The following is a 14,221-nucleotide window of genomic DNA, read 5'->3' as shown; positions in this document are numbered from 1 at the left end:
CTTATGTGGGTTTCCTGATGACAGAACTTCTTGGTTTTCTTGATGGGGCTTTGTTAACTTCTTTTGCTAGCTCCCCTCCCACACCATTACAATGGCCTCTGATGGATGCTCCCAACTTTCATTTCTCTCTCCCCACCCCCATTCATCCATTTATCTCTCTCTTTCCAAATATATTTATTGAGCCCCTACCATGTGCCAAGCACATGGCAGCTATTAAACTGTAGCTGAATTAACTTTAATGTATAGCTCTGATCATGTTACTTACTTGTTCAAAAATTTTTACTGGTTCTCTGGTGCAAATGACATCCAGATCCTTTGCCCTGGCACTCCGGGTTTCAGTGACATGTGCTGTTTTGTGGCCTGGCTGCCATTCACCTTCTCTGGATAGCTGTACCTGATCTTCTCTGGAGAGTCAGCCCTTCCATGCCTTTAGTCCACATGGCCTGGGCATGGCTGACACCTCCCACTCCTGTTCCAGGAATGGGCACCTGCCCCAGGCCTAAGCCACTCAGGGCATCATGTTCTGGGCCTCAGAGATTAGTTCCAGGATGGGCCTGGAACCCAACTACAGTCATTAAAAAAGCATTTAGGGACTTCCTTGGTGGTCCAGTGGTTAAGACCAGTTGCACTGCAAGGGTGCGGGTTCGATCCCTGGGCGAGGACTAAGATCCTGCAAGCCTCACGCCACGGCCAAACAGAAAGAAAGCATTTAAAAGTGAAGAGACATTACTGATACAGGCCTTGAATAAATGAAGATGCAAAGGCTAGCGCTGCTGCAGCCATCTTAGAACTCCAAGGGAAGTGAGAGCTTATCTGAAAACAGAAACAGCCTAAGAGCAGAGAAGAAAAATGATGAGAAACCAGGTCCCTGGGACCCTGTCTGAGCCCTTGATCTATGCCGTGTCTGAAGCCAGCCCCCTCCCCCTGGAACTCTCAGTTACAAGACCCAGTGTGCTCCACCCTGGGCTGGAGCGGGTTGGATCAGACTTTCTGTCCTCTGCATGTGCAAGAGTCTTGCTTGAGCCAAACATCCTCCGCTGCCCCACCTTACTCCCCTACTCGAATATGAAGGCTTGTATACTAATTTATTCCTTTCCTGAATGTGCCTCATACTTGGCCATCTCTGTCTTTCTGGAATGTTTCCCATCTTTTCCATTTTCTCTCACTCAAATTGTAAAACTTCAGCTCTAACAGACTTTCACCCAAGAAGCCATTCTTCTCCAATTTCCCCCAATAACAAATGTTTGTCGAATAAATGACTAACTGGACAAACAATGACACAGGGTCCAAGGAGGGGGTTCACCAGACTGCTGTCCAGACCTGAGTTCCAGCAATCCTGTTCGTCACCCCACTCAGGGCTTGGGACTTGTTTTTTCCATCTTCCCACTGGTCTAAATCCCTGCTTCCTACCCTCTTTGGCCATCATTTCCCAGTTTCCCTTGGGATGTGCATTGGTTTTTCAGAAGGTTAGCAGACATTCAAAACAGAATCTAAAACTCCAAAATCTAAAACCGACCCAACGAAAAAAAAAATCTGGCTTATTCAATAAGTCTGGAAAATTCCAAGTTAAACAGAGGTTTTTGTTTTTAACACACAGAGGTGGAGATGGGGGCAGGACGTGTAGCCTTTCTCCACTTTACTCATAAAACAGGTACCAGCACAGAGTGGAGTGCTGCATTCTTCCGTGCAGACGCACTCCAGGGGAAGGCAGTTCAGGTTATTTTATATACACACACAAATATCCTACCCTTTGTTCAAGGTGCCTATTTGCTCTGCACAGAGGCTACTGCAAACACAGAAAACGTTCATTGTTAAACCCGGCATGCTAAGTGGTTTTGCTTTCTGGCAAATCTCCAAACCATAATTATTAAGGGACTCCGAGCTGCTGAGGAATTCTTGGGTTACAGAGGCTTTGATCTGCCTTCTCTCCCCCACATGAATTTCCATGGGTATGGCTGACTTTTATTGTTGGTCCCGGGCGGTGGGGCTGCTTCGAAGGTAAGGACTGAAGAGCGCTGCAAGGTGAGTGGGGTACCTGGTGAGATGGGCTCTGACTGAAGCCCCGCACAGCTGTAACCTAGGGAACAGACAAGCTCTGTCCAAGTACTGGGTCGGAATGTGGTGGCCTCAAATCTTCCGTTTCCCCCATGCTCTGGGAAGTCCAGGTTCTCAAGCCTCCCTCAGGACCAGGCTTCCAGTTAGAGGAGGCTTTGTTAATTATTCCCATCAAAGTTGAGAGATCTGCCTCCAAAACCTTTGGATAGCTCCAGCTGTTTGGCAAGTGTTGACCCCAAACTCAGGTAGCTGCCTCCTTGACAAAGTGAAGGTACCTCCACTTGTTTACAAACTGTTAAACGGTCAAACTTTTCAAAGAGCCAAACTGCTCTCTAGTGAAACACAGACGGAATGTCAAGGGGGACAGACCTATTCTTCCATGCTTTTTTAAATTCTCCCCTGCCTGAAAAGACACATGGGAAAGAACACCCAGATGTTCACGATTCTATAGGAACGAAGGAATGAAAAGATGCTTCCAAAATTCAGTGGTAAGGCTCTCTGATTGAGTGCATGAAAAGGATCCTATAACAAACAAAATTTCTAGTTTTCTAGTATTAAAGAAATATCATTTAGCATTTGGACTGAGGACAGAAATATTCACTTTTTGACATTTTTCTCTTCCTATTTTAATATAGCTATGAGATACGTGATCAACCCGATTTTACAGAGACAAAACTGAGGCCAAGATAATAGTGCCAACTAGTTCAGGACAGAGGTGACTGATTCTCAGATCACTATTCTCTCACAAGTTGGCAATGCCCTTCAAAGGTGTCTTTCCCAGATGGGAAAGTCCTCTGTTGATGGGTGGAGAACAGGAATGAAGGCACAAAGGTAGGGAGAGAATGAGGGAGAAGACAAAAATCAAGCTCCCCCAGGGAAGCAGCTAGAAATCAGAGGGTCTAAGGCAGAAGGAGCTCAGAGAACTGCCCAGACTTCACCTGTGTTGGGGGTTGGGGGGAGGGAGCTTGGGGGGCAGTATAGATACTTTCTTCAAGTGTCAGCTCCCATTGGGAGAGGCAGAGTATAGAAGCAGAATGCCAGGGGGACCCTAATAATGAGTCCCAGTGTGCTCTTCACTGTCTGCTAGTGGCTGCTGCGTCCTGGGAAGGAGTCAGGTGATCCATCACAAAGCGGAGGGAGGTGTCTCCTGCCCTGGGCAGCTGGGTCCAATTCCAAAAGGTCCGCTGTGGGGCAGGACAGGAGGCTTCTGAGCTTCCTTCCCTGCATGGGTCCATATAGTGGGGCCCCCTTTTGTCCCCTGACTTCTATCTATTCCCTTCTCCTCCTTCCTGTTGGCAGATGCCTTAGGAAGATGCAGATGAGCTCATTCCGGAAACGGGAGACCTTTCTTCCCACTCAAGGTGAAGGTCAGTGATTCACGTAGCTAAAAATAAACTTAAAGCCACCTATCAATAAAAAGGAAATGAAACACACACGAAGTTCAATTCCCCTTGCTATTTAAATTACAGCAAGGAACATAAATCCTTATTTAGGCAAGTACAACCAACACTCAAATATGTAAACTTTAATTACATGTTCTGGACCAGTGAGAGTAACGTGAGGGAAAAGCAGGAGAGGTGAGGGTAGGGGAAAGCCACAAACTAAAGGGGAGAAAGCCCAGGGGCAGGAAGTGAGGCCCAAGCTCAGAAGCAGGGAAGCAAGCAAGGGGAGGGAGGAGGCAGAGAAAGGAGAGTGCTGAGTAGGTTCTGGGAGTGAGGTGACAAGTGACTCTGGGCAATGCTTGTCCGTGGGTAACTATCACCTACAACTCCTACTGATCTCTACCCTTTATACTCAGGTCCCCGTCCTGGGATGGGGGAGCCACAAGAGTCCATGGGAGAAAACTTAGTGAATTAAACAGAGGACGTCCAGTTGAATTTGAATTTTAGGTAAACAGTGAACATCTTTCCAGTGTACATATGTCCCAAATATTGCACGGGGCACCTTACACAAAAAAGTTATTTGTGGTTTATTTGAAAGTCAAATTTAACTGAGTGTCCTGTATTTTTATTTGCTAAATTTGGCAATCCTACACTGGAGGTCAAACTATTCTTTGGACCAGAACTCAAAGACCTGGCCAATATGTACACTGAGGGTTGGGGGAAAAAATCAAGTGGAAGGTCACTTTTGGAAATGAGGAGTGAGGCAGCACGGAGATTTTGCCAGGCAGGATGGTAGCCAGCAATTCAAAATGTCAATTCTCAAGTCGTCTCCTTCTTGAACTATTTCCTGCTGAGATCGTGTCAGTGGCCCCCTCTCCCTGCCAAGAGTCAGAGAGGCTAAAAACTGTACACAGAGGTACACTGGGACTGTGGGTAACCCGGCCTGTGTGGGGCTCCCATGAGCCCGGCCTGTGTGGGGCTTCCGTGAGATTCTGAAATTTCTGAGGTGGAGAGCGAGCTTGTGGAACACTGAGGGACAAGCAGAGCCAAAATAAAACACAGTATGTAATCTAGGGTGCTAAAAAACGTTAACCTCAATTTTAATCACTAACATTTTCCGAGGGACATGACTGAGCCCAGGCCACCATGCTCAGGGGAGGCGTAATGAAGCTGACCTCAACTGGAAGCTCCAGGTTCACTGAGTGCTTGGTGAAGAGGACCCAGGGGGCGAAACAGAAACAGTGGCCTCTCCCAGGTTTTGATCCACTGGTTCATGGGACTTTGCTCCAAACTGCTCAATGTTTCACTACGATTGAGGCAGCAGGTGCTCCGTTCCACCATGGTCCCTATTTACTCTGATGGAACACCCAGCCAGTTCTTGCAGTCATGCTTCTTGCCAGGTCCCCATAGGCTCCAGAGACTGTAATTCATAATATATGGCCTTCTAGGGCTTCCCTGGTGGCTCAGTTGGGAAAGAATCCATCGTCAATGCAGGAGGCCCCGGTTCAACCCTTGGGTTGGTAAGATCCCCTGGAGAAGGGTATAGCAACCCATTCCAGGACTCTTGCCTAGAGAATCCCATGGACAGAAGAGCCTGGTGGGTTTCAGTCCATGGGGTTGCAAAGAGTCGGCCATGACTGAGTGACTAAACCACTGCTACATGGCCTAGACATTAAAAAATTATGTATTTGTAGAAAACTATTATTATTTGTAAGTGGGATCATTCTATAAATTCTCTTACGCTATGTGCTTTTTTTCAGGTAATGATATATCATGAATACCTTTGTATATCAGTTCATATAGATTTACTACATTATTTCATTATTTTTAATTGCCTGTGGTATGGAGATATATCCAAGTTTATTTAAGTAATCCTAAAGGCAGAAAGTGAAGAGGAACTAAAGGGCCTCTTGATGAGGGTGAAAGAGGAGAGTGAAAAAGCTGGCTTAAAACTCAACATTCAAAAAACTAAGATCATGGTATCTAGTCCTAATCACTTCATGGCAAGTAGATGGGGAAAAAGTGGAAGCAGTGACAGATTTTATTTTCTTGGGCTCCAAAATCACTGCAGATGGTTACTGCAGCCATGAAATTAAAAGACACTTGCTTGCTCCCTGAAAGTAAAGCTATGACCAACCTAGACAGCATATTAAAAAGTAGAAACATCACTTTGCTGACAAAAGTCCATATAGTCAAAGCTATGGTTATTTTCAGTATTCATGTATGGATGTGAGAGTTGGACCATTAAAAAAGGCTGAGTGCTAAAGAATTGATGCTTTTGAACTGTGGTGCTGGAGAAGACTCTTGAGAGTCCCCTGAACTGCAAGGAGATCCAACCAGTCTATCCTAAAGGAAAGCAACCCTAAGTATTCATTGGAAGGACGGATGCTGAAGCTGAAGCTCCAGTACTTTGGCCACCTGATGCAAAGAGCTGACTCACTGGAAAAGACCCTGATGCTGGGAAAGATTGAAGGCCAAAGGAGAAGAGGGAAGTACAGGATGAGATGGTTGAATTGCATCAACTACTCAATGGACACGAATTTGGTCAAACTCTGGGAGATAGTGAAGGACAGAGAAGCCTGGTGTGCTGCAGTCCACAGCGTCACAAAGAGTCGGACATGACTGAGTGATTGAACAACAACAACAATCCTTTGATGGATGTTTAGGTTGTTCCTTTGTTTCCTGCTTTTCTTTTAAACAGCGTGAAAGGAATAAGTCTGGACATAAATCTTTGCACTTATGCATATAGTTTCTACAGGATAAATTCCTAGAAGTGGAATCACTGGATCAATTGCTATATATACATATACATATACATATACATATATATATATGTATACACACACACACACACACACACACACACACATATATATATACATTAAAATTTCTGTAGATAATATTGAAACCAATTTAGTCTTCACCAACTATGATCATGCCTGTTCCTCCATAGCCTTAGCCATCCTGGGTTAAAAGCCATCTTTTTATCCTTTGCCAGTAAGATATGGGGAAAATGCCAGGGCACTGTTGTTCTACTTGGCATGTCTTTATCATTAATCAGGATGACCATTTTTCCCATATGTGTACTGTTCATGGCTATTTTTTTTCTTCTTCCACAAAGTGCTAGGTTTTAATCGTTTGCCTCTTTTTCTATTATCTTCATTTATTGATTTTCAAAGAATTCTTTGTAGGCTATGGATAAAAATTTAATTGTCTAAAATAATGCAAAGTTGGACTTCCCTGGTGGTCCAGTGGTTAAGACTGTTTCCACTGCACGGGACATGTGTTTGATCCCTGGTCGGGGAACTAGGATCCCACATGCTGCGAGGTGAGGTCAAAAAATTTAAAAAATAAAATAAAATAAGGCAAATAGTGTTTCTGTCTCAGAGGAGTTTTAAATTTTTTTTCTGTCATTGGCATAACTTATTTACAAGATGGTGTATAAATATGCAAGTGGTATTTTACTGTTGTATTTTTATTTTAAATTTATAGTTTGCTTGCAACTTGGTCAGAATGTGGCCTACAAAGGTTCCTACTTTATGCAACTGAAATTTTCTTGATGACTCAAAATATAATCAACTTTTGTAAATGTTATGTAGCGATTTGAGCTTATTTTCTGTCCTCAGATTACTAAATTCAACATAACCCAGCTTTTAAATATGGCATTCAAATCCTTTATAACCTTATTCACATTTAATCTGCTTGACTTTATAAATTCTGAGGGAGGAAGGTTAAAGTATCTTACTTTGGTTGTAATTTTAACAATTTTTTCCCTAATATTTCTTATAGCATGTCTTTTTTGAAGGGGATATATATTTTGATACTATTTTGCCTGATACACGAAAGTTTATACCTGTTACATCTTCTTTGTACATTACATGTTTTATCACTATCCAGTGCATCCCTTTCTGTCAACTTTCCTGTTGTTCAGTTGCTAAGTCGTGTCCGGCTCTTTGCAACCCCATGGACTATATAGCCCATCAGGTTCTTCTGTCCATGGGATTTCCCAGGGAAGAATACTGGAGTGGGTTGTCCTTTTCTTTTCCAGGGGATCTTCCCAACCCGGGAATGAAACATGTGGCTCCTGCACTGGCAGGTGAATTCTTTTTTTTAACCACTGAGCCACCTGGGAAGCCCGACCATCTTCCTACTTTTTGTCAAAATTTTAGTTTGCCTACTATTTCTATCGCCACCTCTGCTTTTGTTTGGTTGCCATTTGGCTGGAATAGTTATGTCCATCCCTTTATTTTCAACCATTCCATGGCATTTGTGGTGTATCTCTCGTGTCAAAGTGACACAGCTAGAGGTACTCCCTTCTTCCTCAGTAAGAGAACTCTAGGTAATACATCTAGGCCAAAAGAAAACACTTCTCTGCACACAGTGCAGCTACATATGGCCATAGTATCAATGTGTGGCCAATGAGAGGTCCACAGGAGTGTTCTGTGGGATTTGGGGAGGGCTCCTGAAGAGGGAAAGGGCACGAGCGCTTTACTGTTCTTCATTCTTTCCTTTTTTTCTCATCTGGAATGAGGATGGGTTGAGGCTTCCAGCAGCTGCCTGGGACCAAGAGGTGACCTTGAGGATGGAAGCCACATGTCAGGAGAGGGGAGCAGGAAGACAGAGGAAGTCAGAGGGGGTCCCTCATGACTGAGAGCTGCCAATCAGCCTGGACAATGCCCTGGGGACCCCTTTAACCCTAGAGAGAGAGGAACTTCCACTGTGTTCAAACCATGGTCGGTTTGGTTTTTCTGTTACATGGAGATATCAGATTTCTAAAAATTACATCAGATGCTGCCTTTTTGGTGGGGGGGGGGAGGATACTCAATCTAGGAGTAACTGTCTTTTTTTCTTTAATGATTTGAGTCTTAATTCTTATTTCAGTTACATTAGCAGTTATGTTAAAAATGCTTAACAAACACATCTGGACATTTGTTTTCAAGAAAAACCCTTTCAGGTTTACAGCTCTGAGTATGGTCTCTTGAGCCACATCAACACCCTCCATGAATCTATGAAAAAATGTGGAATCCTAGACCTACTGTATCAAAAGCTAATTTTCACAAGATCCTCAGAGGTCATCTGTGTACACAGTGAAGTGTGAAAACCGCTGCTTTAGAGGGCACTGGTGCCCCCTCCCCTCTTCTGGATAATGTTCATCATCGTTTCAATTTCCTACTTAGAACCTGGGAGGACTCTCGTAAGAGAGTTAATTCATCAGCAGGGGATTCCTGGCCTTTGAAGATCTTGCCCTCACCTCTCCAGTTTTGGTCCTTCCTCTCTCATCCTACTCACACTTTCACGCTGGACCACTTATAGTCCCCTAATGTGTCATGGCACTCCCAGGGGACATACAGAGTTCTCATCTAGAGCCCACCTAATAGCCACTACCCTTCTTCCTTGCTAACAGAAATTCAATTCTGTTATGGGAGGTGATGCATGCAGCTCTAGGTGATGTATGTAGCCCCATCTCATTCTCCTTTGCACGAGATTCTTCCTCTCTCGGCCTACCTGGGTAGCTGAGATGGCCATGTCCCCAGATCTAGTCAGGGAGACATGCAGAGATATCTACTAGGGTTAGGGGGTTGGGAACATTTTTTTCTTCCTGATAAAGAACCTCATGATAAGCAAACTGTATGTTCTCGCTCCTTCCTTTCCTACCTAGAATGTTGAGCAGCTATCTGGAGATTCAAACAGCATCCTGTAACCATGACAACCAGCATGAGGTCAAAAGTCAACCTGCTGAGGATCACAAAGCAGAAAGACAGGAAGAGCCGGATCCTGGTGTGGGAGTTGGTTTCTTTGCCCCATTCTTCTTTTCTCTCTTCCTCCTTTCCTCTTTTCTCTTCCCATTGGTTCCAAATTCACTCTCCCTTCACCTCTCCTTTAGCTGTTGTAACATGGAAGTGAAGTATATTCTAGCTCATTAGCTATATTATACTGGATTGCCTATTTGTAATTTATAGTCACAGCTAAGTTGAGCTTTTCATTATATTACCTATTTCTCCAAACCATCACTCTAAAGTGAGACCAGTGGGTTTTTTGTTCTCTGAGAAGCCAAAATTATTTTTCCCCATGGGTTAGAGCCAGCCCACTCTCATTTAGGCAAACCTAAGCTTGCTCTCTCATCCCCTGCCCTCCTCCACACACAGGTGGCTGGCCTTGGTTCTAGCAGGCTGTGTCATGGGGTACCTTGGCTATTGGGACTGATTAAAAAAAAAAAATTCTGTGGTTTCTGGGGAGTAGATGTAAACTGGAGTGAAAAGAAATTAAAGTTTGAAATTCAGTGAACTTTTCCCTGCCCCTGACATGTGAATAACGACTTGCTGATAGAAGCGGCTTTTTCAAAGATGAAAAACAATCTAAGATTTATGGACAAGTCTGTTCAAAAAGACCCAGCGTTGCTTGGAGCCAAGGTGGAAACAGTGTCAGGAGATTCCTAGATGTTTTCTGGTTGGAGGAAGGACAGGGTAGGGAGGAGCTTGGGGAAAAAGATGGCAAGAGGATGGAGGGAGGGGTTGGAACTGACAGAGTACAACACAAGATGGTTGGCACTTGGGATGATTTCTCGTGCCCAGTCTCTGAGTTCTAGAGTGACATGAACTGACAACCATTTCTGGCTAATGGCAGTGATATGCAAACGAAGCTGCTTTTTGTTATTGTCTTTACCTAAGTGTTCTGAGGCTCACACCTCCTGCATGGATGGTGAGGAAGATGGGGGCCAGAAAAATTGTCCGCATTAAGATAAATGAATCTTTTGTCTGAAACTGGAACTTCTGCTTTTAAGGGTTCTGACCCATTGTGCATTTTGTTGTTGTTCAGTCGCTCAGTCATGTCCGACTCTTTGTGATCCCATCGACAGCAGCATGCCAGGCTTCCCTGTCCTTCACTATTTCCCAGAGTTTGCTCAAACTCATGTCCATTGAATCGGTGATGCAATTCAACCATCTCATCCTGTGCCTCCCTCTTCTACTTTGGGCATTCAATCTTTCCCAGCATCAGGGTCTTTTCCAGTGAGTCAGATCTTCTCATCAGGTGGCCAAAGTATTGCAGCTTCAGCTTCAGCATCCATCCTGCCAATGAATACTCAGGGTTGATTTCCTTTAGGATAGACTGGTTTGATTTTCTTGCTGTCCAAGGGCATTTGGGGAGCCACTAGAAAAATACACCTGCCAATTTCTCAGAGTCAAATGTAAACTTCTTGGTCAGAATTCTGCTCATGGTAGAACCAGTCTGTTACCAGCAACTGCTGTCCCCTGTTCCTCCCTGAAAGGCCAGGGCTGGGGGAGGAGCCCTGTTGGGAGCAACTCTGTCACCATGCATCTGGAGAGCCTCCTGGGTCTTGTGGGTGCAGAGCCAACATTTCTGAGTGTATATTTTATTAACCACAGCTTCAAAGTATAAAAATAGAGTGTGAAAAATAAAAACAGGGCTCATAGTCAGAGCCTCAATCACCCTGTTGGTTAGAGAGGTTAGAGGAATAATAAAATTAGAGTAACCCAACTGAAAACTCGAAGAGCACTCACGTGCCTTTGCAAGGAAAGTTCCTGGACCAGACTTCTGCATGGCCTTTCCTAAGTGCTTAAGGCAGTTCAACTCCCACTTAAAGTCTGTTATCACTCCTGTCTTCCCAGCGAGTTATTTATGAAGGAAGGTTCCCAGCCAGTCTGCCAAGCCAGGCATCTTGAACTGGGATGTCTGAAGTAGGAAAAACCGAATGAAAAGCCCGCAAAGGCTGTAAGGGTCGTGGGTGGAGGTGCCGCTCAAATGCTGCTTCTTCAAACTCACCCAAGCTGTAACTCAAAACCTGAAAACAACCTGAATCCTTTTCCAAACACAAACCGAATCTTTTACTTCACATTCCATATATTTTCCTAACTCCATTCCCCAGCCCAGCCCCGTTTCACAGCAGAAACCAATTTGCTGAACACAGTAGGTTTTGGGAGTTTTCCTCCTCGAAGCTCTCATTTGGAACGGATTAAGGAGGAGGAGAGGGTAAGAATCTGACTTTTCTTTCTTTTGCTTTTGAAAAAAAAGTAATACACTGGTGACTTTGAAGCAGAACCACTATGTTCTATGACTGGCTTTGAAAAAGATCAGGAAAATTTCATTTTCTAGTGTAACGGGACAGGACGGCTTGGGGAGCCCCTGCCAATCCATCCTAATCTTAAGACCCAGCTTTGTTTGGATCACTGGGAACCCTTGGACTTGTCATGAGGCTGCGAAGGGGACTCTGACCCATGGGGAGCTGCCCACCTCAAATCTTGTATCTTCATTTCTCTCTCAAAAAAACTCCCAAAACACTAAAACATGTTTCAGGACAATATGTCAGCCTGACATGAGTGACTCGAGAAGTTTACCCATTTTTGCTCTGATGAAGGCTCCTGACCTTAAGAAGTTTATGGTGTGGGTGGGATCATAACCAAGAAACAATGGAAGACCTTAGTGAGTCTGACAAAAGGAAAGAGAATACAAATGCCTACAAGGTTTTGTGGGAAAGAAGGACCTGGAGCTGGGCCTTATAGAACCATTACCACTTATGTTGGTAGATAAGGGCATACAACACACTCCAGTATTTTTGCCTGGAGAATCCCACGGACAGTGGAGCCTAGAGGGCTATAGTCCATGGGTCGCGAAGAGTCAGACATGACTTGGCAATTAAACAACAACAAAATGAGGACATACCAGGCACAAGACCAATATGGGCAAAAGCACAAAGGGAATAGGCAAGAGGTATGTAAAGAGATGACCCTGGGACTCTCTCCCCTACTCCCAATTCTTGGGTCTCTTCTAAGTCTGGTTTCCCCATTAAAGAGATACTTTTCCAGTAAATTCTAGCTACGGGTATTGCCATTGCAAGGCTTGTAATCTTGCCTCCTAATAAAGTTTGTTCACAATTTGGGTGATGTGCGTTCCTAAGAAATGTAACAGAGGTAAGCAATTAAACTTATCAAGGCAGTGAGAAATTGTAGATTAAAATTCTTACTGTGGATTATTGATTAACCTCCTTTTCTTACAAAATTGGCCATATGAGCTGCTAAAAAAATAATTTGGATGCAAATACAGGGAAACCCTGTTGATTTTAAATAAATAACACCTGAGAGTGGGTAAACTCCCAATAGCTTAAGGCCAGAGGCTCTATCTTAATTATGTCTGTGTCCCTGGAGATTAGCAAGTGGCCAGAACTTTCCAGGAACTCAGTAATTAGTATCTATATGAAAACAAGAAGATGGGAAATGGCGAGACGTGATGGTCCCATCTCCCCAAATCAATTTCCCCTCAGTACATAGGAACAGACTTTCTAGCTGCACAGGCGTCGTATTTCCGAGCCTCTTATGCCGAGCCGTGTGGCACACGACGAAGTCCTGGCTGATGGGGGAGGCCTCTGGAAGTGGTGTATGTAACTCCCTTTCTCCGGCTCACTGGATGGTGGATGTGGCAGTGGGAGCCGGAACGGCTGTTTTGGACCATGAGAGGGGCAGTTGAGCCTGAGACTGGGAGGGCACCAAGAAAGGGAGTGTGGGTCCCTGATGATGGTGGAGCCTCACAGCCATCCACTAGCCTTTCTGTGAGAAGGGAGAGACACGCCACTCACTCATTTAGGCTGCTTTTCACCTGGGTCTGTTACAGGTGCCAAATCTAGACCCTGGCTAATACGTCAGCTGTCTCCAGTCTGAAACCCCAAGAAAATACTTTAGAAAGTCCATTTTAAGATGGGCCCCAAACTAAGATCTGTAACTGTGCTCCTGTAACTGGGGTACTTCAGCTGAAGGTGGGGGGAGGGTAGAGAGGGAAACAAGGAGAGAGAGGAAAAGACAGAGGCAGTGAGCTGCCGGCAAATCCAACCTTTGTCTCTGATTCTCACCTGATGCTTTCACCCTCACTCCTGGGGATAAGCCTCATGAGAAATCACTTTGGAAAAGCTGAATTACTGAAATACAGTGAGGAGTTCTTCACTTAGATGATGGTGGGAACACTTCCTCCTTCCTCAATCCTGATAACATCAGAAAACTGGCCAGACCATAATCTCCTGAAATCCCGCTCTCCTCAGGACTCCTCTCGATATACTTACCTCCTAACTGCTTCTGTGTACTGTCTACAAAGAGCCACCCTGAGGGCATACAGATTTATAACACACCAACCCATTCATGATCTAAAGGTACACACATACATACGCGTGCACACACACACACACACCTTTCCTGTGTGCACAGATTAAAAACACTTCTGGAAATGCCCTGTCATTACCAGAGCCACCTCCCCTTTTCTTCTGTCTACACCAGCTCCTGCTACAAGGATTCTTAAAGTCAAAAAAGAGCAGCAGGGTCAAGGAAGACCAGGCTCTCGCTCTGAGAGACCTGAGAACACGGCTTGAGGGTTTTGTAGGCGGGATGAGGGCCTTACAAGTCTCTGACAGGATGCTGAGGAACGAGGGGCTAGTGTGGTGGCCAGACGTGACTTTTCAGGCAGTAGCTATGTTGTAACAGTTTGCGTTAGACAATCCTTTGGGACCAGAGGAAGATGTCCTCTGGCGAGTCTGTTGCTGAGAGTACTCGGTGGGGCTGGGAAGAACACGGGCCAGTGCCCACCACAGCGGAAGAGACTTCCATTCAGGCCCGAAGCTGGGGTGAAGGATGGGGGTGCTGCTGGCCTCAGTCGTCCTAAGCAGCCCAGGGGTAAATGGAGATGTGGGCCATCTCTGGTCATCCCTGACAGAGAAGGGACCCCAGCTCATGAAACTGGCTTAGGTTTCAAAAGGGAAGACTGCACACACGAGTGCACACAGGACC

General features: G+C 44.9%; 1 protein-coding gene and 1 long non-coding RNA gene across 6 annotated transcripts in view; one reads left to right on the top strand and one right to left on the bottom strand.

The window, feature by feature from the left end:
* THADA (THADA armadillo repeat containing) overlaps window positions 1-14,221 on the bottom strand; it is a 327,764-nt gene that overhangs the window by 22,060 nt on the left and 291,483 nt on the right. The gene's annotated exons all lie outside the window — the stretch shown is intronic.
* LOC145546084 (uncharacterized) lies at window positions 2,154-9,717 on the top strand. The gene is made up of 3 exons (XR_014082472.1): window positions 2,154-2,326; window positions 3,355-3,422; window positions 9,097-9,717. It is a non-coding gene; the product is annotated as an uncharacterized LOC145546084 (long non-coding RNA).

Source organism: Giraffa tippelskirchi, chromosome 4 (assembly GCF_054371585.1).
Source record: "Giraffa tippelskirchi isolate mGirTip1 chromosome 4, T2T-mGirTip1v1.2.pri, whole genome shotgun sequence".
NCBI classification, from domain to species: Eukaryota; Metazoa; Chordata; class Mammalia; order Artiodactyla; family Giraffidae; genus Giraffa; species Giraffa tippelskirchi.
Note: the sequence above shows the minus strand (reverse complement) of the source record. Positions and strands in the feature narration are given on the sequence as shown.